Here is a 27,099-nt window from a genome sequence, read left to right on the forward strand (position 1 = left end):
AATCCAAACACAGAGACATGCAAGCCCAATCCAAACACAGAGACATGCAAGCCCAATCCAAACACAGAGACATGCAAGCCCAATCCAAACACAGAGACATGCAAGCCCAATCCAAACACAGAGACATCCAAGCCCAATCCAAACACAGAGACATCCAAGCCCAATCCAAACACAGAGACATCCAAGCCCAATCCAAACACAGAGACATCCAAGCCCAATCCAAACACAGAGACATGCAAGCCCAATCCAAACACAGAGACATCCAAACCCAATCCAAACACAGAGACATGCAAGCCCAATCCAAACAAAGAAAGTCGTTCTTTCCCATTTCTTGCCGGCTAGGGTCTGGTGAAGTGATTATTTACGTTTTTTCAATGCATATTTTTATATATCTAGAATGATCAGTTTCTAAATTGACATCAATAATGTTTAGTATAGCTTTTTCGTATATTCTTTGTGTTTTTTACAAAGTCAGTATCAACTCTGTCTGTCTGGCAAAAAATATTATCTCGGATTAAGTTGAAATTGTGCACAATTTTTTCTTTTACCTGACAACACAAGAATCAATTTAAAAAAAAACACAATAAACAAAAAAAAACAATTAGTTTATTAACCATTGGTAATTAATTATTTTGTTTGGTATCTTGGACAAGAGAAAGAAATCGTACTAGACAGATGTGATGGTACAAGTTGAATTAGTTCCCTTGAGGACTCTAGACCAAACCATTTTTTCATGCATTTCTAAAACGATCATGTAAACATTTGCAAACACACCACCTTCTTCCTTTTCCCTTCCACAACTGGTCCAGACAAGTGATAGGATCATAGCGCAGTGAGAAAGTTAAAAAAGCTGAACAAAAACAGTTGGTAAAATATTTTCTATTTTCTACAGATTTATTATGTCCCTTGTCCAGTGTAATTACAGTTACGTCATTGCTCCAACTATTTGATACAATTCCAATTAATACAAGCTTTGTTTTTTTTTAAAAGTATTATTTATGTTTTTTCTTGTTCAGAAAATGTTTCTCTTAACTAATTTGTAAATGTTTGTAGACTAGACAATATTATTTCTCGACACAGAAGTTAGTTGACAGGATTGAACATGCAACGGGTTCCCCCGACCCCCCTTCAGCTAGCAAGAAGGTCGAAATAGCTAATCTAATTTTAAAATGATCAAAATATAAACAAATTAACAACAACAACAAAAATATAGGGTCAAACCAAAGTTCCAATGTGGCCAATTAGCTAGCAACTGTTTTCCCAAAGATATTTATAAACTGTCAAATTTCTAGGAACATCGTTAGAGCCGTTTTCGAAATCGTGTCCAGGTTCCATACTTTGCACATAAAGAGTTGTACAATCTCATAAGAAGACTTGTAATCACTATCAGCTCAGATTTCACATCTTGAATTGACATGCGACATTATCTTCTATGCAAATCATCACAGGTTATGCTTTGTCTCACTGCTGTATATAAAATGAGCAAGCGCTGCTAAGTTGACTTGTATCCAATCTCCCAGATCCCTAATTATCAAAGCACATCATTTATTGGAGCTGACTGGCTGGAATGATGGTAAGAAACAGACGACTCGCTATCACGTGACAGTCATTTATGTCTAGACGTCTTTGACACGCTCGTCACGACGTCGCTAAACTGGCACTGTTGAACGTATAATCGCTGCCATTTAGTATTCCCCATTGAGATTTGACGTGGAGGGATTAAAAAACGTCACCTCTTTTTCCTGACACCTCCAAAAAGAGAGGGTGATAACGTGACATTCTGAACAGTGGCTATAGGTTGGGAGCTCTTTTTTAGAGTAGTTCAAACCCCTCAAAAATAAAGTAAAAAACAAGCAATTAAAAAAATTCTTTAAAAAACAAGGCTACAAAGACAGTTTGTGTGGAAACACAAACTTAAAATGAGCCCCCGAAGTGGTCATCCAGGCAGGTAAAAAGACAGGTATCAGTATTTTCAGAAAGAACATCAGAATTAAATAAATGAAAAAAATTCTTTAAAAAAAAAATTTCCATTAGTTAAGTGTTCTATGTAAATGTGTTGGTATAGCAGTTCACGCGATAATATGAAATGAATTAATTGTTGTTTTAATTTTTTTATCAACTTATATGCATACTAAATAGATTTTTTCTCTTTAAAAAAGTAAACATTTTTTTCGTGTAAATGTAGTAGTTAGTATGACAGAACTTACATAACTTAGCAATACAAATGTAAACAAATTTTTTTTCAAAAAAATAAAAAACAGTTTGCATAAATGTGTTACAAATTTAGTAAAATGTACTCCCACATACTAAAGAGCCTCTAGTGTTTAATATTATTAATAGTGAATAGTTGTAAAAGTGGTGTATTTTTATGAAAAAAAACTGCTTGAATAAGTTATTTAAAAATTAGATTTTTCGCTATCAGAAAAGAAAAAAGTAGCCATTGCATCAGAACTTTGAATGGTCTTAAATATTATGATGTCAAGTAATAGGATCATAGCGTAGTGAGACAAGTGATAGGATCATAGCGTAGTGAGACAAGTGATAGGATCATTGTGTATTGAGACAAGTGATAGGATCATAGCGTAGTGAGACAAGTGACAGGATCATAGCGTAGTGAGACAAGTGATAGGATCATAGCGTATTGAGACATGTGATAGGATCATAGCGTAATGAGACAAGTGATAGGATCATAGCGTATGGAGACAAGTGATAGGATCATAGCGTATGGAGACAAGTGATAGGATCCTAGCGTATGGAGAAAGATAAAATCATGAAATTGCATAAAACAAAAAAAATTGATAAATATATTTCCAATCGCACAGATTTATTTTTGATAGACTAGATCTATTACATATTCAATGACATAACATATCCAAGAAGTATACTTATTATAAGCACATTGGAAAAAAAGTTATTATTTTTTTAATAATGTTCTTGTTAGGTTCTTTTATTTCTAACTACGGCAGTGACTCAAACATGTTTCAAATTAGAGACCAGCTAGTTGTGATGCCCACTGTACATATCTAACGAAATGCAGACAGTACTACAAAGAAACTCTACAAGTCAAATCATTTCGATTCTTTATTATTCATAACATTGCGACCAGACAGATGTCAAACCTGGAAGTCATAAAGATTAGAGAGAGCGGGGGGAGGCAGAGAAACAACTACGAATGCAAAAAGTGCAAGTGATAGAGGGCGCGGAAGAAATGTACAGAATGAACAATTAAAGAAGGAAAAAAATAGAAAAAGAGAGAAAGAAAGAAAAAAAGGTAAAAAGAGACAAAGAGAAAGAGAAAAATGGAACTGGGGTGAAAGAGAAGGAAAGAGAAAAAGGGAGAAAGAAAAGAAAGAAAAAGATTGAGGGAATGAGAGAAAGATAATTAGAGACAAGAGAGAATGATAGAATAGGATAGGAGAAAGAAAGCAGAAAGAGAAAGATCGAGGGCAGAAAAGAAAATAGATGGGAGTGATGAAAGCAAGAGAAAGAAAGAGAGAGAGAGATAAAAGAAAAAAAAGCCAGAAAGGTAAAAAGGAAGATTGAGGGAGAGAAAGAAAGAAAAAAGAAGATATTACGAAGAGCAAGAATAAAAGAGAGAGGAATAAAAGAGAGAGACAGGAGAGCGAAACAAGGAAAGGAAGAGCGAGAGAAAGAAATAGAGACAAACCATATTGAGAGAGAAAAAATAGAAAGCGATAGGAATAGAGAAGGCAAGAATGATAAAAAGCCAAAGAGGAAAGTTCGGAGAACTGAATGCGGAATATTATAAACAGTCATTTCACCAACAATATAAAGACAAGGCCAATGGGGGTATCGCGTTGTCCATAAACATCAGATTGAAATAAAATAGACAAAGTGTCTTATGTTGTCGCGTTGTCCATTATTGAGTGAAATAATCATTGATAACAGCAATAAGACCACTTAGATACTGTACTGTAAAACATCAGATATTTGACGACGAAATAAACGACGTTTTACCGTAGAACTGTGTAACCTCGGTTTACAAACTACACGAGCAGATACACTCTACTCTTTCGTCACCCACTAAAGTGCATATTTATGTAGAGATAACATTCAAATTACAGTCAACCTTTTGTTTATTGGTCAAATCTTCCATCTGCACAGTAAAAATGACCTGCCTAGTATAAAATATAAACTCATAAAAAAGCCATAGAGACATGTCATTATTTGTAGAAGTACGTTCCGGGGGAAAAGTGATGTGTTTCTTATACCATGTCAGCATAACTTGCATAAATAAGAAAAAGACAGAGGAGAAAGATGGAGGTGTCAAATAAGAGAGTGGGTGTGTGGGTGCGATATGTCGTTGAGTTTCTCAACATCCTTTCGGCTGATAAAAAATTTGACTCTTAAAACTTTACACCAATGATAATAAAATATACTAGTCGACCGGCGGCGTAGCATACTCCGCTATTTTGCAGGGCCGGCCTTATGCCACTGCAACCTAGGCGTACGCGGTGTGCCCCGCACTTTCATAGAGCCCACGCTAATTCTAGTTGTATAAATGATTAAATTAAACTATTGTATAACTTATTCAGATTTCCCGCAGCCTCCTGTCTATTTACCTGGAGTTCCTGGAAATCTCCTGAAATTGCAAAATATACGAAAAAGTCCTGGAAATCTATGGAAATTATTAAAATCTTTTGAGAACTCATACAAATCTCCTGCAATAGACGAAAATTGTCATTTTGGGGTGTCATTCAAATGGAAACGCCAATCCTACGCGCGATAAAAAAAAACGGCATTATGCAATACCCGTAATTGTGGAATCTAGTGAAAGAAGCTTCTCGCGCCTCAAACTAATGAAGAATTATTTGTGGTCAACAATTCTCAAAGATAGATTGAAACATTTGGTAATTCTTGCTATTGAGGATGATCTATGTAGGAAACACAATTCTTATGATATACTGTATAACTTCTCTACACGCAAGGCTCGTGTAGTAATTCTGTGCGTAGTAAAGAATGAATAAAATGCAATGGCGAATATATTTTCTAATACAAACTCTTAATTTTCACTTATTATCCGTATCCTTAGCCAAACTGGGCCCTGCAAAATCCTTTTCATATAGGGCCCCACAATGGTTAAGTACGGCCTTGCTATTTAGTGACGGGTGAATACAGAGTAGATTACTAGTTCTCTTTCCATGACTTCTTGGTCACAATGGTTATGTCCGGCCCTGCTATTTGACGGGTAAATACTACTTGTTCTCCCCCCCCCCCTCTTTTTTTCGCTTCTAAAATTACATGGGGTAACTCTAGTCCGTCCGACTTGCAGAAATAAAAGAGTGATCTTTCCATTACTTGGTGTCCAAACTCTTGAGCCATGATGAGAATTATATAAAATATATATTTTACCGCCAGAGCTTAAAATTGGTCGATTCGCTAATTTGCCGGCCATTTTGCGAACTGGCTATTATCGAATCAAATGACCGGCTATTGTGAAATGGCCGGCCATTTCGTGATTTTACCGGCCAGTTCTCGAAAAGGCTAGGGATGATTGGACAAAGTTGGTAGGAAACACTTAACCGCTGCGGTTTCAATCTTGAAAATGGCTTTGTTGTTCCAAGCTTAAGTTAAGAAAGAATAGGGTAACACATTGTCGTATTTTATCGTCCTTGGCAAGTAGAACAATAGGTGATCATTATTATGACCAGTGGTCAGGACCAACAACAGTAATAGAAAGAAGGGTGAAAGTGGAACTGCGCTTGGTGATTACAGATGCCTAACCTATTACCGCAGCTGTGTATCAAGCATTGGCCTCTAGTTTCTAGACAAGAGATGATTTTCTGGTATCTATACATATAAACAAATTAAATATATATTTAGATAATTTGTTTATAGTTACAGACAAATGTTCCTTAGACCTAACAAATCACCCCTCGCTATATCTTCATAAAAAGAAAGACAAATAACGCATTGTTTACAACAGGATAATATATATAATATACAATAAAGTTTAATATGGAATAATTTTTCTAAATTATCTGAATCTATTGAAAGCTAGTATCTTTTTTTTTTCAAATCAACATAGAAGCAAGACCATAAACTTGTTATGAAAGACTTGGTATTATTTTTGTTGTTAAACTTCTGTTGAATCTGTAGTCTGAAAGTATCATTCACGTGAAATAGCCCTTCAGATGACTTGTCCATCGCTAATTACGGTTCACATTTTTTAAATCCTTGTCTCTTTCACTTTCTCTCCATTTCTCTTTATTTCTCCCGTATAGCTTTCTCATTTTCTCCCTCTCTTTGTCTCTTCTCTTGTTCTCTTTTTTACTTTTCTCTCGTATCTTTCTCTTTTTGTCTCATCTCTCTCTCTCTCTCTCTCTCTCTCTTTGTATTTTAGTAGATGCAAAGTAGATATTGTGTTAGACTAATCAAGGGAGACAACATCTAAATTATTTTTAATTCTGATTAATGTTTTTTAAAGCGCCGACGTTTATTATAATAAATACAATAAATAATTAATAGGCGAAATTTGAAGTAACAAAAAAAAAAACACAATATTTGCACCCTTCGCAAAGTCTCTCATTCATCCTTTGTACTTTTCAACTCAAATCTTTTTCGTCAAATTCAAAATGTCACATGTCATCTGTATTAAATTATTTTATAAAAAATAATGTACATGAGAAATTCATCTTTGCAATTTTGTAAATGGACGTGTAAGTATAATCTTTGACAAAACTAGATGAGTCAAAGGGGGCATTTACACTCTGTCAGATGATCTATGCACAGAACACATAGGTTCAAAACATCTAAAAGTGCGTAGATACCAAAAAAAACAAAAACAAATATTTTAATGCTTCATCTATCAACAGATAAGATATTCCTTCTGTGTATAATATAATCCATCGTGAAATTGGTTGGCCGTTCTCCTGGCATTACGACATTGACATAGACCAAAAGTCTTGCTGAGAATTGACCTCTTCATTGTTTTGCTATTCCAATGGTGCCATCTCGAGTGATAAACTGATAAACCCTGACTAGTCTCTCCTACATGTATAACTTGTTTCCTAATCCTTAAATAATGTAGCAGCAAAAGAACTGTTTATTAAACACTTTACTCATATTTTAAAATGTGTACATAGACTCTCTAACTGCCACAAAAGTAGTAGATATACACTATTCCTTATGTCATCAAAATTTTGTGATTTGGTTTTGGGTTTACATCCTCTTTTCATGCGTCATCTTTTTTTAAAACTACAAAATTATATATATATATATATATATATATATATATATATATATATATATATATATATATATATATATATATATGAAATAAATAATCTGGAAATGTTGAAATATTATCAGACCATAGATCAGCTTCTTGTATTTTGTTGAGATATTTGGACACGTTAGAAATGGGTTTTGTTAACACCTTGAACAATGTTTTCACACTTCATCTGTGTACCATTCCATGACATAAATAAATATGCTTCTAATGGCCACTTTTGTTTGTGGTGAATTCTTTAACGTCAACTTACTTTGGCTGTGATGTTAAAATGATTGATGTCTGGTCAGTGTGGTCTGCACTTTGGACAGTCGTCACAATAGTTGAACTTCGCCCACTGTCATTCCCTTCTGTTTGGAAGGTTTGGGCTTCGATGTAATAATCTTCAAGTTCTGAAAGCCTCTCTGATGTCACAAAACTAAGAAAACACATTTCTATCCAAGTTCTAAATACGCCTATAAGGGTTTAGCTGTTACCTTTGATAGACACAATTGTTTTTCAGAGGTAATTTAAATTTAAAAATGAAGATGATCAAATACAAGATAATCATTACTCTTAGGTCATCACATATTTCATAATAAATTTAATTTCTGAACAATATCTCCTCCGTGCTATGACAGGGCAGAGCGTAGAAATTGAACTTACGAAACAAACTGTACCAGGGATTTGAACTGAATTCCTGAGCACAAAGTGCACACTATGCTATGGCTGAGTGTATAAGTGCATGCTCCATTCATTCATGCCTGTACATTGTCTAAACTCAGATGTAGCGGGACGCTAATTAACATGGACTCCGCCACATAGCACTATCAAAAAGCACTGTAGCGTATTACTTTCTGACGTGTGCTCACCCTAGAGCAATTACTCACATCTTAGATACGTAATCTATCACCTTTGAACTACTGATGGTGAGGTAGAATAGGGGAGTTTCTGTTTTGTCCAAATGGGGGTCGGCGGAGGGCGGGAAAGAGATGGGCCAGGTGCCTCGCAGGTGAAAGTGATAGTGACAAAGTGGTAGGCGATAAAGAAAAAGAATAAATGAAGAACTAATAAAATGTGAAGGCTTTGATTTGCTGTAGTGCAGGAACAAGTATCACATTTTTGAACTTACAGAACTAATGACGGCTAACGAAGGTGTCATGTGGCCAGCACAACATCTTCACTTTCCCCAACTAATGCCAGATACTAATTAGAGCTAGGTGAACTCAGAGGCGCTCAAAGATCCCGAAATTAAGAATCCCAGATTTCCCCAGGTTTTGAATCAGAGACATCAGTTCGTAAACCACGCTCTTTATCACTTAGCCACCACGCTTCCCATATACAGCTAAGGCATTTCTAATTACCAGACGCTGTAACGTTTTGGTTTCTTTTCCTACTTCTGGAGTTTACAAGTCTCCTACTGTATGCTTGCCCTTCATGTCTATCTATCAAGTGCTTCTTTCTCCCAACCGTTGGTGTCGACACCCATGTGGCGCTTGCAAATATCAGTATATCTTAGAAGTGGACGATATTCAGCTCTGCTGCCTTCTGTTAGATCAACATACAATAGTTTTTGTGAAGTTGAGACAGTGACATCGTGAACATGTCCCAGCCTCCAAGGCGTCCACTGCATCGCGGATGTCGCGACACTCTGCCCTCAAAGACTTCCTCCTTGGTTTTGTAATGCTGTCACCTAATCTTGAGAATCCGCTTTAGGTGGAAGATATTCAGCTTTTTTTTCCTGCTAATAGCTGGTCAACCATGTACTCAACACTCAGGACCGCTATATTAGGGATGTAGTACTGATGGTCAACAAAGTATTGCCCAACACTCTGCACACGTGACATAGTGCTCATGTATTGCCCAACACTCTGCACACGTGACATAGTGCTCATGTAGTGCCCCACACTCTGCACACGTGACACAGTGCTCATGTAGTGCCCCACACTCTGCACACGTGACATAGTGCTCATGTAGTGCCCCCCACTCTGCACTCGTGACATAGTGCTCATGTAGTGCCCCCCACTCTGCACTCGTGACACAGTGCTCATGTATTGCCCCCCACTCTGCACACGTGACATAGTGCTCCTGTAGTGCCCCCACTCTGCACACGTGACATAGTGCTCATGTATTGCCCCGCACTCTGCACACGTGACACAGTGCTCATGTAGTGACCCCCACTCTGCACACGTGACATAGTGCTCATGTAGTGCCCCCCACTCTGCACTCGTGACACAGTGCTCATGTAGTGCCCCACACTCTGCACTCTTGACATAGTGCTCATGTAGTGCCCCCCACTCTGCACTCGTGACACAGTGCTCATGTATTGCCCCCCCACTCTGCACACGTGACATAGTGCTCCTGTAGTGCCCCCACTCTGCACACGTGACATAGTGCTCATGTATTGCCCCGCACTCTGCACACGTGACATAGTGCTCATGTAGTGCCCCCCACTCTGCACACGTGACATAGTGCTTATGTAGTGCCCCCCACTCTGCACACGTGACATAGTGCTCATGTAGTGCCCCCCACTCTGCACACGTGACATAGTGCTCATGTAGTGCCCCCCACTCTGCACACGTGACATAGTGCTCATGTATTGCCCCCCACTCTGCACACGTGACACAGTGCTCATGTAGTGCCTCCTCTGCACACGTGACACAGTGCTCATGTAGTGCCTCCCACTCTGCACACGTGACATAGTGCTCATGTAGTGCCCCCCACTCTGCACACGTGACATAGTGCTCATGTATTGCCCCCCCCCCCCCCATAGCTATCCTATCCTGCCCTTGATGCCATCTAGTTAAGCACTTGACTCAAGTTTAAATCCCATTAGAGGCTACGGATATTTAATTAGGAATTCAGAATCTACGTGAGCTATGGTTCTTTACAACTATCACATTTACACATAGGTATAGGCTATATTGATAGACTACAGAGAAAGACTAGAGAGATATAGAGATAGACTAGAGAGATATAGAGATAGACTATAGAGATAGACTAGAGTGATAGACCAGAGAGATAGACTAGAGAAATAGACTAGAGAGATATACTAGAAAGATATAGAGATAGACTATAGAGATAGAATATAGAGATAGACTATAGAGATAGACTAGAGAGATAGACTAGAGAGATAGACTAGAGAGATAGACTAGAGAGATATACTAGAAAGATATAGAGATAGACTATAGAGATAGAATATAGAGATAGACTAGAGAGATAGACTAGAGAGATAGACTAGAGAGATATACTAGAAAGATATAGAGATAGACTATAGAGATAGAATATAGAGATAGACTATAGAGATAGAATATAGAGATAGACTAGAGAGATAGACTAGAGAGATAGACTAGAGAGATAGACTAGAGAGATAGACTAGAGAGGATCGAAACGCAGTGTAAAAAGATATGATGTGCAGTAAAAATAATAAAGTCATAAGAAATATACTTTTAATAAATGTGTAGTTTCCCTAAATGTCTCCATGTCAGAGAAATAACTATGTCTTGCTGTGGCTGAGGTATGCTATCAATGTATGTAGCCAGAGCGCAAGGATTCATTCCATGTCTAATTCTAAACAAATTTCAGGTATCATACCTATCATACTCATTGTTAAAACATGGAGTATCCATGAAAACATAGGACATCCAAGAACATAGGACATCGAAGAAAATATGAGGATCCAAGAAAATATGGGAAATCCTATTGGCTCTATCCTAGGATACATGGACATCACTAAGTTCTGAATCAAATTCATAAATGCATTATTAGAAATTCTTATTGCACCTAATAACACTAAAACTGATTTCTTCTCTCTCTCTCTCTCTCTGTTCTCTCTTTCTCTCTCTCTCTCTCTCTTTCTCTGTCTTTAAATGGCGATGCTTACTTTATTAATCATTAGCTTTCAAACCTACATTTTATACAATCATTTGCTTAATGTGTAAATAAGCTAAGCCAATCTTTAATGAGTCCAACAATGAAATTATTTTAAAATAATGATTATTAATCAAAACTAATTTGGGGACAACCATTACGATAACCTGGAGATTATTTTCAATCCTATTTAAATTTCATTAATGGCTCTGCTTGTTTTTTTCATTTATTTGAACATCAAAGTCTAAGTTCTCTTAGTCTCTTAAGACCTAACCTGGTTAACCTAACCAGTCCCAACCTAGTACTAACCTAACTAGTCCTAACCTAGTACTAACCTAACCAGCCCTAACCTAGTACTACTATAAACCAGTCCTAACCTAGTACTACTCTAACCAGTGCTAAACTAGTACTACTCTAACCAGTCCTAACCTAGTACTAACCTAACCAGCCCTAACCTAGTACTACTATAAACCAGTCATAACCTAGTACTACTCTAACCAGTGCTAAACTAGTACTACTCTAACCAGTCCTAACCTAGTACTACTATAAACCAGTCCTAACCTAGTACTAACCTAACCAGCCCTAACCTAGTACTACTATAAACCAGTGCTAAACTAGTACTACTCTAACCAGTCCTAACCTAGTACTACTCTAACCAGTCCCAACCTAGTACTAACCTAACTAGTCCTAACCTAGTACTAACCTAACCAGCCCTAACCTAGTACTACTATAAACCAGTCCTAACCTAGTACTACTCTAACCAGTGCTAAACTAGTACTACTCTAACCAGTCCTAACCTAGTACTAACCTAACCAGCCCTAACCTAGTACTACTATAAACCAGTCCTAACCTAGTACTACTCTAACCAGTCCCAACCTAGTACTAACCTAACTAGTCCTAACCTAGTACTAACCTAACCAGCCCTAACCTAGTACTACTATAAACCAGTCCTAACCTAGTACTACTCTAACCAGTGCTAAACTAGTACTACTCTAACCAGTCCTAACCTAGTACTACTATAAACCAGTCCTAACCTAGTACTAACCTAACCAGCCCTAACCTAGTACTACTATAAACCAGTCCTAACCTAGTACTACTATAAACCAGTCCTAACCTAGTACTAACCTAACCAGCCCTAACCTAGTACTACTATAAACCAGTCCTAACCTATTACTACTATAAACCAGTCCTAACCTAGTACTAACCTAACCAGTCCTAACCTAGTACTAACCTAACCAGCCCTAACCTAGTACTACTATAAACCAGTCCTAACCTAGTACTACTCTAACCAGTGCTAAACTAGTACTACTCTAACCAGTGCTAAACTAGTACTACTCTAACCAGTGCTAAACTAGTACTACTCTAACCAGTGCTAAACTAGTACTACCATAAACCAGTCCTAACCTAGTACTACCATAAACCAGTCCTAACCTAGTACTACTATAAACCAGTCCTAACCTAGTACTACTATAAACCAGCCCTTACCTAGTACTACTATAAACCAGTCCTAACCTAGTACTACTATAAACCAGCCCTAACCTAGTACTACTATAAACCAGCCCTAACCTAGTACTACTATAAACCAGTGCTAACCTAGTACTACTATAAACCAGTCCTAACCTAGTACTACTATAAACCAGTCCTAACCTAGTACTACTATAAACCAGTCCTAATCTAGTACTACCCTATGCTTATCTTGAACTGCCGATGTATTTAAACTATCATAACCACTTAAGGACATCACAAAAACACAACAACAACTGTCCTAAACATCTTCTCAATCACAACCTAGGAGTTACAGCCCCTTTAAACATACTATCTCCCTTTATTCACTTGCGCCTCCTGCAGCCCCTCTACCCTCCTATGAAGCTCAGCATGTACGGTCTTAGCACGAGACTCAGTCCGCCATCAGGTGCTTCATTTCAGGAAGCTGTGGCCGAAGGCTGAGTGCTGTTACCTCTCACTCTCTCTTTCCGTTCCCTCACTGTGACGTTGTGGGGGGGGGGACAATGCCGTCTTTTAAGGGATTACATTGAAACAAACAAACAAAAAAAAAAACGTTGCTTCGCCAGAGGATGTTTCGTTACGTCTAGTCATGTGATTGGATGGAGGGTTCATTCTGATGTCGTATTCACTTTCATTCATACGTTTCGTACAAGTTAAAGGAAATATTTTCTGGAAATGAAATTTGGTGTTTAGACCTTAAGGATATCATCTATTTCTTTGTATGTGAACGTGCTATGTTCATTATCTGCTGAGTGTATTTATATATATATATATACACACACTCACACACATACAAATGAACACATTTTAAAAATGCATTTTACAAGACAGGCATTCGACATTTATAGAAATACATGCAAATCTAAATGTGTCATCAATTTCGATAAATTGAAATGAAATATATGACATCGTTGGTTGCTTTACGTTACTGAAGTTACTACTACAGAACTATTTCATTGTGCGTTATGTAATGTATGATTCTGTATGATTTAAATAAATTTTTAAACCTAATAATACAAAACCAAAAACAAAACATGTTCAAAAATATTAGATTAATTATTTTAAAGGAATACAAGAGGGTTTAGCATTGTTCCTTCCCCTCCCCCCTATCCCGGACCAAAAAAAAATAAAGCAGACCTTTTAAGGATGTCTTCGATTTTCAATATGCAAACAGTATTTACCATTTATAAACAAATAAATATATATAAAAACCTTATCATTATAACTTCGAAATACTTCTATGAAAATTTAAACTTAATATTGTATCAATATTAAATTCACTTTATTTGTGTCCATCGACCGAAAGAAAAGTATAGGTCATTGTCCAGTCTTTCTTTCCCTTCTTCGCTAGCAGATATCTTGGGTCATACAAAGATCAGTGATTTACTACCCTGTTGATGAAACGATTAGGTCTCAGGTGCTAAAAGATATTTGTTTCATCAAAAGGGTAAAATTTTGTCTTAAGGCGCGACAAGTAAAAACATGACTATGGATTTGAAATGTAACGAATGGAAATACAGAAAACTTCTGGCAGCTCTGGAGGCGGCTCGGCTTCAGTTTCTGAAGTAGATATATAAGTTAGCGACATTCGACGATTCCTTTCAGTTTACGTTCTAAACTTCTTGTTCCATTGTATATCAGCGTCTGGAACCCTTATTGTGTTAGCCTTTTGCCTGTTTTAAACCTTTTTTTTTGTTCTTGTTGTTGCTTTGAATATTTTTTGCAACAAAAATTAGCACGAGGATTCTTAAAGTTTCTTTGGCAATATATCAAATGAGGAATATTTTTCGTCAATGTTTTTTAGTTTCAGACTTTTCAGCTAGATTGAAATCTAGACTTCTATGTTTTCCATTAAAGAATTTCCATATAGATTTAATTACAAAAAGCAATGGTTTGAGCTGTGTAGAATAGTCCTGATTGTTTTTTGCTATGACCAATGATTAGTATAATGCTACCTGAAAAAAAAGATTTAGAAAAAAGTGCTTTCCAATGTAATGTCATCTTTTTAAGTCCCTTCTCCTGTCTCTCTGTCTCCTACACATTGAGGACACTTCCCAGTCTCGGATAAAGTTGAAATTTTACACAATTGTTCATAGCCGATGGCAAAACATGAATAAAAAAAAATCAATTAGCTAATTAATTAGTGTTAATTAAATAATTTTTGTTTTAAATCAAAAAGGGGAGTTAAAGTTAAGCCAAACCTTTAAGTAAACGGTAGTGATTTTGCGGTTCTGCCCTATAGATAAACCTTTATTTTATATTTAACTTGTTGTTCTCTATAACGATGTATGAAGTTGCCTGCATTCGTGATTATTTTTTATGATTCCTCCCTGAGGCTCGAAATTTCATTTCTATCAGGCTTCATTAGAAAGTTCAATTCGTTCTTACAATATCGTTGTAGTGAGACGACCCCAACCACTGGATATATTTATTCAGACGCTAATCTAGAACAAACATTTATACAAAGCAGACAATGATAACGCAACAGTTTTAAAGTGATATCATTATTTGTTAGCTATCCAGATTTGGCAGCACCGAAAAAAAACAAAAAAAACATTTAGTCCTGTGAAGAATAAAAACGTTATCAATGATAGGAATAAGTTCTATGAAGCAAACAGATGAGAAGTCCGACTAACACCGAATCACAACATCGCCTTTTAAATCCCGGCTGTCGTCTCTTTGATCACTTTCAGTCTTTTAATGGTTTTAACCCTTTAAGTGCTGAGATGTTTTAATATGAGTGCATACAAAATGGAATAACAATTCTGATGTTTAGAGGCTAAACTACCGCACACGTTTTAAGGGTTAAGGGTGCACGACAAAGCTACTTGCGATTGGTTATATGGTCGTTGGGCGTGTGAGGCGTTCTTGCCGCAAAGACAAGAGTTCGATGTATCTGCACTGTCGTTTTCTTGCCGCAAAGAACATGCATATTAGAACAATGTCTTTCTGGTGATAGTGGCCGTAGCCATCCAAGCATATCAGGAGATAGTGGCCGTAGCAGTCCAAGCATATCAGGAGATAGTGGCCGTAGCAGTCCAAGCATATCAGGAGATAGTGACTTTAGCTTTCTCTTAGGAGAAGTAGGTGAACTATTTTGATTAACATTCAATATCTCTACTTTCATTGGGAAAAAATCCGGTTTAAAGAATATAATTTATAGTTAAAATGGATAAAGTATTTGGGTCCCTTCTTTTATTGTAAGACTATTATTTTGTTTATAGATATTTATTTATAATTATTTTTAAAAAATTGTTGTCACCATTTTGAGTCAGAACTTTGTAACAATGGCCACCACTCTTTCACTTATTCAAACAAATTGCGAGGCTGTTTCTACTCCGGAGATCGCAGAGTTTGCCTTCAATGCATGTGAAAACTACATTGAAAAAAAACGTTACAAAATTTTTAAGTGAATAAGAAAACGATGAATGTATAATGGAGCCGCATGTTGCCGCGCTGCTCACTTTGAGACCTACTGCTTGAATCTCTTCCATACGTGAGTGTAAACCCATTCATGCCATGCTACATTAGAACTGTTTAAAATCTGGATCAGGTCTAGACATACAACTATGCGGCGAGCCTATTGCCAGCTTTAGCTTTTTCAATCTTATCCCAGATGTCATGTATAAGAGGGAACAAGGTACTTGACCTCTAGCCTCCTCTCTCTCTCTCCATTTCCCAATGAAATCTTGGACCCTTGGTGAGGGTCACTGCACGGGAGTTTTCTATTTCTCTCATTTGTAACTTATTTTATTTAAATGAGCGGCCAGGTGAACCTTGTTAAGGTCGTGAAACGTCCTACGTGAGGCTGCAGATAGCCGCATTCCTCGAGGTCACGTTTTGGTGGATAGGTTGATGTTTATAGTTGGCACATCAACACTATATAGGCCAGGCCGTGATTCTCAAGGTGAAACTAGACTTTATGCTCTGTTATCTATTTAATGTGAAGAAAAACTTTGAGACAGGGGAAAACTTATATTTGTAGAATTACAACATTCTGCAAGTTGATTTGTTTCCTTTCACTGAGAAATGAGAAACACGTGTCTGCCAAGTTCATTTCACTGTCTTCACATTCTGACCTACTTTGAATCCAGCAGAAGACGTTTTGATTGTTCGAATAATAGGTGACAATTTAAACAAGACTACCCTATAGATTTACTAATTAATTAGGGGATTTTAGAATTGTTTACCTTAATGCATATCTCAGGGCTGTTAGCAAAGTTAGAAGACAAACGAATATATATCTATTATATATAATTGAGAGTAAGGAGTATGTATATATGTCTGTCCAAAAAAAAAAAAATAGTTTGACAAATATTGATAAAACTTGTCATAAAAGTCCTTAGATCCTGGCGAAGACCGTAGCTATGGTCAATGTCCCTTACACAACCGGAGGGCCATAAACAACAATAAGTACCTAAATGTATCTCTATTAAAGATCGAAACTTTTTAACAAATTGGGTAAACTCGTTTTCTCAATACTTTATATTTGATATGAATATGTCGGCTGAACGGATAAACCCATTTTCACACTATACTTTCATTTTCATAGCAACATTTTAAAAATTTGAAGGGCACATTCTCCAAGTTTGACATAGATCCAAGTTACAGATTTTCAAGCTACTTTTTTCTTTAAAAGACACATTTTAAAAGCAGTTTTGACCATAGAATGAGTTCTATTCCAAAGCTTTATAATCCATTCCGATTTCACTAAATCATGCGGTCTAATTATTTTGTTTTTATTCTAAACGGTTTGCACACATTTTGCATAGTCTCGTCTGGCAGTGGTTGTTTGTATTTCCACTTCAATTAAGTGAAATGGCTGATGTCAGGATCAAGTGTTTGTATTTCCACTTCAATTAAGCGAGATGGCTGATGTCAGGATCAAGTGTTTGTATTTCCACTTCAATTAAGCGAGATGGCTGATGTCAGGATCAAGTGTTTGTATTTCCACTTCAATTAAGCGAGATGGCTGATGTCAGGATCAAGTGTTTGTATTTCCACTTCAATTAAGTGAAATGGCTGATGTCAGGATCAAGTGTTTGTATTTCCACTTCAATTAAGCGAGATGGCTGATGTCAGGATCAAGTGTTTGTATTTCCACTTCAATTAAGTGAAATGGCTGATGTCAGGATCAAGTGTTTGTATTTCCACTTCAATTAAGTGAAATGGCTGATGTCAGGATCAAGTGTTTGTATTTCCACTTCAATTAAGCGAGATGTCAGGATCAAGTGTTTGTATTTCCACTTCAATTAAGTGAAATGGCTGATGTCAGGATCAAGTGTTTGTATTTCCACTTCAATTAAGCGAGATGTCAGGATCAAGTGTTTGTATTTCCACTTCAATTAAGTGAAATGGCTTATGTCAGGATCAAGTGTTTGTATTTCCACTTCAATTAAGTGAAATGGCTTATGTCAGGATCAAGTGTTTGTATTTCCACTTCAATTAAGTGAAATGGCTGATGTCAGGATCAAGTGTTTGTATTTCCACTTCAATTAAGTGAAATGGCTGATGTCAGGATCAAGTGTTTGTATTTCCACTTCAATTAAGTGAAATGGCTGATGTCAGGATCAAGTGTTTGTATTTCCACTTCAATTAAGCGAGATGTCAGGATCAAGTGTTTGTATTTCCACTTCAATTAAGCGAGATGTCAGGATCAAGTGTTTGTATTTCCACTTCAATTAAGCGAGATGTCAGGATCAAGTGTTTGTATTTCCACTTCAATTAAGCGAGATGTCAGGATCAAGTGTTTGTATTTCCACTTCAATTAAGCGAGATGTCAGGATCAAGTGTTTGTATTTCCACTTCAATTAAGCGAGATGTCAGGATCAAGTGTTTGTATTTCCACTTCAATTAAGCGAGATGTCAGGATCAAGTGTTTGTATTTCCACTTCAATTAAGCGAGATGTCAGGATCAAGTGTTTGTATTTCCACTTCAATTAAGCGAAATGGCTGATGTCAGGATCAAGTGTTTGTATTTCCACTTCAATTAAGCGAAATGGCTGATGTCAGGATCAAGTGTTTGTATTTCCACTTCAATTAAGCGAAATGGCTGATGTCAGGATCAAGTGTTTGTATTTCCACTTCAATTAAGCGAAATGGCTGATGTCAGGATCAAGTGTTTGTTCCGTAGCTTAAAGTAACACGATTGTCCACTTTGCTGGAAAGATCTCATTAACCTAGATAAGAGATAGCATCTAATTTATTGAGACGTAAAAGCTGGGCTATTCACCTCTCTCTTGTTTAGGACTTCCTCAGCCCCTTTGCTGTAAGCTAGGGTCGTAAAATCAAACACAGTCTGTCTCCATGCTATCCATCTTGTGCTAAGTCCTCACACATACTTTCATTTTTAACCGATGTCTAGAGATCCCGCTGGCAGAGCCTTGTTATGGACGGACGATGACTTCCCTGGTACACAACTTAAACCGCTGTGGACGTAGTATATCTTAGCTCATCTTAGCTCATAGAGCTTACAATCACTTCTTTGTGAACAAATCTAAGTGTATTACAATATCGACACATTTTAGCTTGAAATGAAATCAATGAAGTTTATTTTAGTAATAATATAAAAATGGGCACTTTTGAACAAAAGCTAACTCACTAGCAAAAAACAACAATCTTTTTACTCTGGCTATCTGGAGTTGTCTGTCCTGCCTAAGACCGCTGACGACAATGCCGCTTATCTTGCATCATCCACATTGCATAGTTAGCCTCTTTCTACCATCACCATAGAAACACAAACACTTAGCCTCTTTCTACCATCACCATAGAAACACAAACACTTAGCCTCTTTCTACCATCACCATAGAAACACAAACACTTAGCCTCTTTCTACCATCACCATAGAAACACAAACACTTAGCCTCTTTCTACCATCACCATAGAAACACAAACACTTAGCCTCTTTCTACCATCACCATAGAAACACAAACACTTAGCCTCTTTCTACCATCACCATAGAAACACAAACACTTAGCCTCTTTCTACCATCACCATAGAAACACAAACACTAACTCCATAACAAGAATGCAGACATCTTTCTTTTCTAGTCTTTGGCGTTCATTAGATCTGGTTCCCTGAGTAAGCTTAACATAAAGGATGTCCTTGCGAACTCTTCTATCAGGCATGTGGGTGACATGTCCGAGTCAACCTTGTTTCTGTGACAACAGTACATAAATACAGTGTATATTGTAAAATGTATTTGTAAATAGTTCCTAGTTTCAATATTTACATACTGTTATTATGATTTATTTTAAAAAGATATATCATTTGTTAAAGCGGTACTAACCAGACTATCATGGTGTTAATGTTGATGTGTGAATGTTGTGAGAATTTTTCATCTATAGTGTTAGTGTACAATAGTTACGCCGGGGTTGTCAATTGTATTCAAATTAATATTTCCATTTGATTGAATCAATAAAAGTTATCTTATCTTATCTTAATAATTGTCGCCTAAAGATGGGAAACTCAATGTTTGTCATCTAAAGCTGGTTTACTCAATGTTTGTCATCTATAGCTGGTGAATTCAATGTTTGTCATTTGAAGCTGGTGAACTCAATATTTGTTATCTAAAGCTAGTGCCCTCAGTGTTTGTCATTTAAAGCTGGTAAACTCAATGTTTGTCATCTAAAGCTGGTTTACTCAATGTTTGTCATCTAAAGCTGGTGAACTCGATATTTGTCACCTAAAGCTGGTGAACTCGATATTTGTCACCTAAAGCTGGTGAACTCACTGTTTGTCACCTAAAGCTGGTGAACTCGATATTTGTCACCTAAAGCTGGTGAACTCGATATTTGTCACCTAAAGCTGGTGAACTCACTGTTTGTCACCTAAAGCTGGTGAACTCGATATTTGTCACCTAAAGCTGGTGAACTCGATATTTGTCATCTAAAGCTGGTGAACTCGATATTTGTCACCTAAAGCTGGTGAACTCAATGTTTGTCACCTAAAGCTGGTGAACTCGATATTTGTCACCTAAAGCTGGTGAACTCGATATTTGTCACCTAAAGTTGGTGAACTCGATGTTTGTCATTTCAAGCTGTTAAACTCAATGTTTGTCGTTTGAAGCTGGTGAGCTCAATGTTTGTCGTTTGAAGCTGGTGAACTCAATGTTTATCATTTGAAGCTCTTATAGCAATGTTTGTCTTCTAAAGCTGGTTAACTCAATGTTTGTCATCTGAAGGTGGTGAATTCAATATGTCATCTAAAGCTGGTTAACTCATTGTTTGTCATTTAAAGCTGGTGAACTCAATGTTTAACATCTGAAGTTGGTGAATTCAATGTTTGTCATCTAAAGCTGGTTAACTCATTGTTTGTCATTTGAAGCTGGTGAGCTCAATGTTTAACATCTGAAGTTGGTGAATTCAATGTTTGTCTTCTAAAGCTGGTGAACTCAATGTTTGTCATTTGAAGCTGGTGAACTCAATGTTTAACATCTGAAGTTTGTGAATTCAATATTTGTCATCTAAAGCTGGTGAACTCAATGTTTGTCATTTGAAGCTGGTGAACTCAATGTTTAACATCTGAAGTTGGTAAATTCAATGTTTGTCATCTAAAGCTGGTGAACTCAATGTTTGTCATTTGAAGCTGGTGAACTCAATGTTTGTCATTTGAAGCTGGTGAACTCAATGTTTGTCATTTGAAGCTGGTGAACTCAATGTTTAACATCTGAAGTTGGTGAAGTCAATGTTTGTAAAATGTAGGATAAGTCTAACTGTGACGATGTAAGTGAGGGTGTGTGTCAGGGTGTGTGTCAGGGTGTGTCTAGTGATGTGACTGACGGTGTGAGTGAGTGTATAAGTGTGTTTTCTGTATCTGTGTAAGTGTTGGAGTGTTGGCGTTAATAGAATATCCAGTTCCAAGGCAAAAAAAAAGAAACTCGGGCGAAGCTGAATTAGGACCGATCTTTTCATGCCCTGAATGTAATTAGCTTTACAGCAAGACGAAGCTTCGACTACACTAGGCGAGTAAATAGACAATCAGATAGCTTTTTTTTTTCTTCCTGGATTTTTGTGAACTTTAACTAATGAAACTTGAGCACCTTCTTCCGGCAGCATAAAATAACATTGACTACAAAACATTTATACACAGTGGTCACCAGTGCCTGCAAAATAAAGTTCGGCTTTATACATTCTAGCTAACCAATCACGCCTTTATGTTTTAGTCAAGTGAGAGTTTTGAAAGCCGTGGATTCAAACACTAAAGCTAACTATAAACTCTTTATTACGAGTATTACTATTGAATGATTCGATAGGTCCTGAATAGTAGAACTGCTTGCATCTCTTACTTAAGATTTGGCCATGGATTCATTTTAAGTTCATCAAAGAGCTTTCTACGTATTCAAACTAAATAATTCTCTCTCTCTCTCTCTCTCTCTCTCTCTCTGTTGTCTATTACTATAGTTTAATTATTCCAGTAAATGATTTAACAAAGGAATTGATCAAGAACGGACTTAAAAAAACATGTTCTTATCTTGATCAAACTCCAGAAGATGATGTCCTACACACGTTCATTGCATTCATTGATATGCTGAACTCATTATTGAAGTCAATATGAGAGAAACTTCGAGGTCATGGATTTGTCTAGTTCATTCAGGCAAATTGGTTCATTATTTGAACGAGTCCTTATAAGGTTTTTGTCCTAACTCATTGAATTAGAATTGTGTATTTATTCTTAGCACTTCATCTTTTCTTTAATTAAAAATGTTTATAATCAAAATTTAATTTATCATAGGAAATAGATTTTATTTTTAAGTTTTGAAACTTGTTTTACCAGGGGCGTAACTAGGGATTTGGTGGCCCGGGGGGATTGACCTCTTTGGGGGCCCCTTGCATTTTGACATTCGACATATGACATGAGATAATGTACGCAAAAATAAATAAGCCCCAAATCAAATGGGTTCAGTATATCAGTAAACTTAACAAAAAGTAATCATCAAGACTCTTTTAATAAATAATACCGTTGTTTATTAGTTAAATAATGCACACGTGACAAATCTAAATTGATATCGCTTCACGTCGTGCATTCTGTGCAGCAAAGACATCTATAACATCATCTACATCGATACTTTCTAGTATTTGTGACTTCACTGACATTAAAACCATGATAAGTCTTTCTTGCGTCATTGTGCTCCTGAAATAGTTTTTGATGAACTTCAGCTTTGAGAATGATCTCTCACATGACGTAATGGAAGTGGCCTGTGTTAGCGGTATTCGGAGGAGGTTGCAAAGTTTGAGCACACGTAATTCCCATATAAAGCCTGTTTCCTCAATATGTCTATTGGTAATTGTATTACTGGTTTGTTAATGAAAAGTGCTCGTGCATCAATGACATCATTGAAAAAGCGATTTTCCATTTATTTCATCATACAAACAGGAAAAGTAGCACAGTTTGTCACAAGCGTGTCTTCATCTAACAGGTGTCTTGGTTCAAGAAGAAACCCAAAGGTATCCATTTTCTTTCCAGCCTTTGGAATCTGCCCTTCATCTCCATATGAAGTCTGCCCAGCACTTCTGTCGCAACACGTTTGAATTGCAGTTCTGTTGACAGTCCTACATTAGAACTCAACTCCCCATCAAGTCTTTTCTTTCTTCTGGTTGTTTTGATTACTTGGAATCCATAGTATTCATTACCTTCTTTTGCTTTTTTCGATGGATTGGGTTTTTGTCAGTTTCTCATCATTTTGCAGAAAGCATGAAAGGGTACTAATTTCTTTAGCAGCTTCCCGTATATGCAGTCCAGACTTTTGTAGTTTCTTCCGAACTATATTAATTGGGCGCTGGAGCTTTGACCAGAATTCAAGATAGGCAAAAAATTCTTAATTTTCCACTGCATGAAGAAGATTCTGTGCTAATATTATATGGTATTACGTCATTGTTGGTTGTTTATGTTTTGTGCGAAAGCAAAAGGATTCAGAGCATACAAAAGTGGGAAAGATCCATATCTCGTTATGCTCGAGTATAGAAATTGTCCGATAAGTGGACTGCCGTATTCACCATCACAACTGCTGACGAGTAGAAGACTCAGGGAATCATTCCAACTGATCACAAAATATTGAAACCATCGGTAGCTGAAAATGCAGAGATATTACTCAACGAACGACAGATGAAAAGCAAAGTGAAATACGATGCAAAAGCAAGACTACCTAAAGATTATTCTGTAGGAGAGTTCGTCTAGGTCAAACATGGCAAAAAGCAGATCTTACATCATAAAGACAAACGATGGTAAAACATACAGAAGAAATCAACGCTTTTTGGATAAGAGTTTCGATGAAGACATCTCAGGGTAGTACCGATGAAGACAATGAACTGCAAACTGTTGGAACAAACGAAACTGACAGTTATAGACCAACGTCTAGAGAACTTGTTGTGCCAGTCAAGACAACCAGAAATGGACGAATTGTTAAAGTTCCTAGTAGACAGGGCCGGCCTTAGGCCACTGCAGCCTATGCGGTCGCAGTGGGCGCCGCGCTTTCATAGGCCCCGCGCTAATTCCAAGTGTACATTATTAAATTAAACCATTATAACGTATATAAAATAACAGGGTTTTCGCGACCTCCTGATTTTCCAGGTCCTCCAGGAAATCTCTTGAAAAGGCAAAATATACGATAAAGTCTTGAACTTTTTTAAAATTTATTCAAATCTCCTGAAGAAGAGACGAAATTGACATTTTGGGGTGCCAATAAATAAAAAATGGCATTGCGAGCTTTCATTTGATAAAAATTTATTGCAAAGACGAAAGTAGGCCTATTTTCTAATTCAAAAAAGATAATTTTGACATTATGCTTATCCCTACCCAGACTAGGCCCCGCGAGATCCGTTTCGCATAGGGGCCCCGCAAATGCTAGGGCCGGCCTTGCTAGTAGATATCACATTTAAGAACTTTAAAAGGAAGGGTATGATAATAACTTCAAAAGGAAGGATGTGTTAATATTATATGATATTAAGTCATTATTTTTTGTTTATGTTTTGTGCGAAAGCAAAAGGATTAGATGGAAATAAAAAGAGAGTTTCCATTGGATTGAGGAAAGATGAATAAAGGGGTAACAACTAGAGTGTGAAGTTTAATTCTGAAATTATAGACGCCAAACCCGAATAATGGACAATTTTAGCATTATTAAAAATAACTTTTAGATCTGTTATACTCGATTCTGTAAATTTTGCTTCAAGGTTAATTAGTGTAGCCATATAATTCTCGCCATTTAGATCTATTATTAGTAAAGGTAACAACATACCTGGAATTAGCTGTATATCATGCAGTTTTATTCGTGGCAACAAAGTTTAAAATGTAAGACCAATTTTAAAAAATAATTTGATCTCTCTGGGAAAAAATATTTTTTAAATGTCAACAAAGTCAACGTACCGATAGACCTTGATCTAGGTTTAGTCTTTGTGATAAATTTAATCCATAAATGTTGAAAAAAAAAAGACACCCGTTGACACTATTTGTCAATCAAATATATTAATTTATGTATTTACAAATAAATTTCGGACACCCATGTGTTGGCCCCTCTAGGTGGGGGCCCAGGGGGATTTTAAATTTCTCCCCCCCTCATCCCCCCCCTTAGTTACGCCACTGTGTTTTACTAGATAGTGAATCATTTTTTTTTACTTAGGTCTTATTCTGACAATGTATTTACGTATCTCTAGTTGATTTATGGATGTCATGAAGTCTAGATATACTATAAGATGTAGAACATGGACATCGACTGTTAAGAATCTTTGTCTGACAAAACATGACGTCCTGAGACGTTCCTAAATTTTTATTTTGATGACGTTGTTCAAGGGAAACAACAACTGCAGTCGAGCAGACGATATGGCAATAATACCCGGGGAATGAATAAAATTCAAATGTCGCATAAGTGGAAAATTATGATTTCGTTCCAGTGTAACAGCCCTTTTATTTTTGAGCTCAACTTTGAAATATACAACAGTTGATATGTTTGAGTGCTTGCGTGTGTTTGTGTGAGTGTGTGATGTAGTTGTGGCTGTATGTGTGCGTGTATATGGGCGCCAGAGTGAGTATAACTTTATGAAGTTATTGTGCTCTTAGAATGTTACGATGTTATAATGTTGCGATGCACCAGAGAACCCCAGCAACAGCAATCCTAACTGTAACCTTGTCAAAGAGATAGAACGCTAATAATTCTGATCTGTATGTTTTTAGAGCATAAGTCTTCAAAGGTCTAGATTTAGTTTTTAAAAAAATTATGGGATAGGCTCAATTCAACTTACTTAAGTCACAATATCGTCATCTGTAGAACTGTGTCCACTTCCGTTTTACAACGCTTATTAAAAAAATTAGAATAATACGCTCTTTTTGTATCTCTGTTTCTTTCTCTCTCTCTCTATCTCCCCCTCTTTCTCTCTCTCTCCCTCTCTCTCTCCCTCTCTCTCTAAATAATATCAATACATTGTTATACTAATTATATGCTTAGAGTTATGGCTATTGTGTTACTACACTACACATTAAACTCAATGGTAATACACCGTGTATAAATATTTTCCTACGAGCCATAGTCTAAAGCTACTCTTACATTCTTGTAAATGACTAAACACTGACATGCAAAAATATGATCTCATCACCAGAAAAAAGCAACTAACAATGAGACTCGATCTTATGATGTCGACATGTAAACCATATTTGCCCCCGATTTCCCTGGAATTAAAAAAAAACAAATATAAAAACATGAATTGCTTGTAGTTTCCTGTTAGAAACGAATCGTGAGTATGAGATTTGTGTTATAATTATATTCTTCAAAATTTTATTCTTTTGGCCGGAAAGCGAATGCACAGAATTCTTAACGATCATTTTGATTTTACTATCGATTTAGAAAGAACAATGGAAAGATTTACAATGTGCTCATAAAAATCATCTTGCTGACCAGTCTATTTGTACATGTCTATGGTTTAAAGTCATTGAGATGTGTATATTATCTGAACCAGTGTCTTGCATTGAGTAAAATGTTTGTATTCATTTAGACCTTATGTGCATCTTTCACTCTCTCTTTCTATCTTTAGATGTCAAACATTCTTTCTTAAATATGGGTGCACCATTGTTTATCGTGCGATAACATTTCATTTATTTCCAATAAGCGCTAACTTAAGACTAAGTCTAAGACTACGACTGCTTTATTGATCCTTATGAAAATTTATTGTAATCACAAGGACTCTTTTCTCATATAAAAACAACGCAACAGAAACATTCACATACATTTTAAACAGACTCAACATAGAGTGTTCCTTGAGCGACTAAACACAGACATCTTGATCCTTTTCATATTCCCTGATCAACGAGTGGCGTTGATATAGTCTGACCGAGTAAGGAACGAACGAGTTTTTCACAAAGCATCTGGAACTAAGAGAATGACAAACATTATATATTATATACGACTAAATGGATCGTTTACTGTACGTATCACCAATAGCCTACCTAACTTATATATAACTTATCTATAACTGTTATATATATATATATATATATATATATATATA

General features: G+C 36.6%; 1 protein-coding gene across 5 annotated transcripts in view; it reads left to right on the plus strand.

Annotated features, from left to right (window-relative positions):
* Positions 1-27,099, plus strand: part of LOC106079137 (relaxin receptor 1-like) — a 327,070-nt gene that overhangs the window by 236,792 nt on the left and 63,179 nt on the right. Inside the window, exon 1 of one of the 5 annotated variants that reach the window (XM_056032404.1) lies at positions 13,197-13,326. The exons of the other annotated variants lie outside the window; for them this stretch is intronic. The gene's annotated coding sequence lies outside the window, so the exon portion shown is untranslated. Of the gene's footprint in view, positions 1-13,196; positions 13,327-27,099 lie in introns of those variants that run through there. 5 annotated transcript variants of the gene reach the window in all.

This window comes from Biomphalaria glabrata, chromosome 6 (assembly GCF_947242115.1).
Source record: "Biomphalaria glabrata chromosome 6, xgBioGlab47.1, whole genome shotgun sequence".
NCBI lineage: Eukaryota > Metazoa > Mollusca > Gastropoda > Planorbidae > Biomphalaria > Biomphalaria glabrata.